Genomic DNA, 3,868 nt, shown 5'->3' on the forward strand with positions numbered 1-3,868 from the left:
CTCTTCTCGTCCTCGCGCGCCGCTCATCCCCGAGATGTGGTGGAACCCCCCCGTCGCTACTGGCAACCTGTTGCCATAGCAATCCTCCAGGTAGGCTATATATATTGCAAGCTGATGAGAGTGTGTATGTGTGTGGGGGGGGGGGAAAGGTGTGGTCCTTCATGTGATATCTGTAAATCACTGATGTGACATAAACACTGATTTAAAGAGGAGAAGGTTGATTAAAAAAACAGGCTCGTTAAGAAGTTTTTACAGACACTGACGCCTCTGTATGATGTACATACTGTAGACAAACAAGAGTTTAATATGTGGAGTGTTTGAGACTCAGTTCTTGGACCCAGATGTTCATTTTTGTGGGTCCCCCCTGTTTATTATGTTTCCCACGTTCCTCCTTTTTGCTGTTGTGCTTCCCAGCTGAGGTGAGCTGCATCCTCGTCTGAGATGTCCGTGTGCTATCACAAGTTTCTTACTGTGAATATGCAGAAGTATTCCCTGTATCGCTTAATTTATGCAGGATATGAAGGTTAAAGGGATATTCCGGTGTAAATTTAATCCATGGTCTAACACACCGTGAAACTGTGTTAGACTCCCTCTCGAGAGATCAAGTTAGCAGACCGCAAATTTACGGAGTTTTATCAACCTCAGAAATGACTGTGTGACAACAATACACTGCAGTAAATGGATCCAAATATAAACCACCGGTCTGGTGCCAATTCGTCAAAGAACAACGCAGACTAAACTAAAATCAGACAAAACCGTTGACGGTAGAGTCAATGTTTATATTTTCCGGACAAAGTTATCGAGTGAGCACCTCAGCCAGCTAAAGGTCCAGTGTTTAGGATTTAGTAGCCTCTACAGCAGCTGTGTGGTTGTATATTGCAACCAACTGGATACCCCTCGCCTCACGCTCACCTACAGTGGCCGATAAAAACACTGCAAAACTCAAAAAGACCATCTCTAGACTCTAGCGTCTGGTTTGTCCGTTCTGGGCTTCTGTAGAAACATGGCGGTGCAACAGGTGGACTCTGGTACTTTGTTATCCTTTGATGCAGCTCACATGGTCGTACGATCTTGCAAATCCATATTGCCAGGCTTTAAACTGCGCTCGTTTGAGGGAACTAGTGGCAGCTACAGGTGTGGTTTTGGATCCGACAACCAGCAGAAGAAGCGACTGTTCACTTGAGAACAACACGGCAGAGTTGAGCAGAGTTTAGCGTAGCGGCTGCTACAGAGGACGGCGCCGGTGGTAGCGCTCTGCTAACCTTTTCCAAAGTGTTGCCAGTGGCTCCTTTTTCAGATGGTTCTGTCCAATTAGAGTGAGACAAGAATTGACCAAGTAAACTTCCGAACTTCTGGAGCCCAGAAGTGACCATATTTGGGGCGAGGCTGGTCGAGTATATCCTGATTGGATCAGACACACGGTGGCAGCAACTTGTCATTCACAAAGTAGCCACGCCCCTAAAGCATACTCTGCTTTATTTTACTCTAAACGGGTTTGTTATTTACAAAATGGACATCCTGCTGTGTTGGAGAAGACTTGAAACTAACGATTGAGATCATGAAATCACCAGGAAACTGTTTACTGAGGTGATAAACCAAGTGAGAAGTAGGCTCATTTTCTCATAAGCTTACATACAATCAGACATCTTTATGAAACCAGTGGAGTCACCTTGCTGACATCATAAAAATAATGCAGGTTTAGAGGGCGGTTGTTTTAAAGTGCCGTTCTAACAGCCCGTATCTTGTTACCACAATCCTTTGATTTCATTATGAAGACACTTTGTTATGGTGTAAAACTGGCAGCTTAGCCTCCAAGAAAAAAGGTTTTGTAAGAGCAAAATCCAGGAAACACTCGCACGCCCACGGGGAGATCAGCCCCGACCTCGCTGCAGATGGTCTGCTGGTAGCTCAGGCCGGATGTGGGCAGCGACTGTGCTGATGTTGATGTGCTGAGCATCTCAAGCAGAAAAACACTCAGCCTGTGTATTGTTTATTTTGTTGTTTTTTTCTTCCCGGTGACAGGCGAGAGGGCGTTTGCTGTCTCACTCTGACCCGATCCAAATCCCCCTCAGAGCTGTGGGAGGACGTGACGGTCCATGAAGGGGTCACAGAGTGACGCTGCAGAGCAGTCAGGGGGGAAATCTGTGGTTACATAATGTCTCCAATCAGCTGTCAGCAGCCAAATGTTGTGCAGCGTCTCCACCTGGTGGAGGGCAGTGAGGATAGGAGGTGCTGAGGCGGATGCAGAAAATGCACCGAAGCTGAATTTACAGGAATTTTAACGCGTAATGAGATGTTTTGACAGGTAGCATCCAAAGATCATTGCAGCAGAATGTATTTGTGGATCTCTTTATGTGTGCATGGAGCCATTGAAGGGGCTCTTTGAAACAAATTGCAGCAGTTTACCTGAATGAATCACTTCTTTATTGGCCACATGTGAGCAGATTATAACAAGAGGTGAATAATGAGACCTTCCCTGTTCCTCTCGGCTGCCTGCAAGCCTGTGGAGGATGTGTTGAAACCGTTAAATGCTGCTGGATGGTGAATTTCTATTCAGAACGACTCCCGGTGGATTTTTAGTGACGGTGCAAACGATGTGACTTCACGCGTGTTCTCATGTGCCTCGTCTCTCCTCGTTCTAGCCAAACGTTTGTTGTTTCAGAGCGCCTCAACAGATTTGAACCCTTGAAGGAATAGTTGAGACATTTTGAGAAATAGGATTATCTTGCTTTTTTATTTGCCAAGAGTTTGAAGAGAAGATAGATGTTACTCTCACGTCTGTACGGTAAATAAGAAGCCGATCTTAACTTAGTGCGAAGACTAAGAGCAGGAGGGAGGGAAGGTGATAAAATCCAGCTGCTAGCATAAAATCACTGGCGTGTTTCATCTGGTTTGTTTCCTCTGGAGTCAGGATGAGACTTCAGAAGTGTCGGGAGGCAGATTTTATTCCACGTGGGCGAGCTGTGTCTCATGTTTCCATGTTTGATGGTTCATGGCTTCTTATTTCATGGATGGGCAAAACCACAAGATTTGGTTTCAGTCCCATGAGCCAGGATCCCCAATATCAATATAGATATTGATAGTTTTGATGTTTTTATTGATGTTAATCAGCCTACAAACATGATCTTCCCATCCAACTACTGGCAAGAAGCAGGTTCTTAATGATAATTAGCCATCAGACCCATAATCACATAAAAGATGACAAGACGAGGATCAAATACAGACTGATTCACCCCGCAAATGTCTTTATTTTATTTATATATCATCTTAATCATGAAGGGAAATGTTTTAAAAGCATAAAATAAGTGGATTCTGTTCGGTTTTAGTTGTAAGTGTCTAAACTTTGGGGTCTTGAGCCGATTTTGGGTTGCTTGAAATGCTGTTCATATGTTGTTTGTGCACAAATAAGTTGCATAAATAAGATGAATTAGACACTTAGATCACAGCATGGGTATGCTTGTCTTAATGTGACTACATGACATCTGTTTAATAGCTGCATTACTGAGAATCTCACGTCCAATAAATGAGATTTAAACTGTGTTTTAGTTCATTTGCATCTAAGATGAGCCTGTAAGTTTCTGTTATCATGACATTTTTATAAACTCCAGACCTGACTGCCACTTCACACACACGGTATGATAAACACATGTGTGACACGCCAGACACAACGTGGTTATGAAATCCTGAGCGGTAGAGTTTTTCCCGATTGGACAGCTTCGGACAGAGGAGGCGGCCGATTGGTTGTCGCTGCTGCCGTGTCAGTCTCTCAGCCCCTCGGTTCACGCTTCAGAAGACAAAGATCAGAGGAGGAATAAGCGCACACCTTCGCTCAAATTCACCGTTTATAACGAGTTTCTGGAGCAGATCT

The sequence above is a fragment of the Sparus aurata genome, chromosome 17 (genome assembly GCF_900880675.1).
Source record: "Sparus aurata chromosome 17, fSpaAur1.1, whole genome shotgun sequence".
Lineage (NCBI taxonomy): Eukaryota > Metazoa > Chordata > Actinopteri > Spariformes > Sparidae > Sparus > Sparus aurata.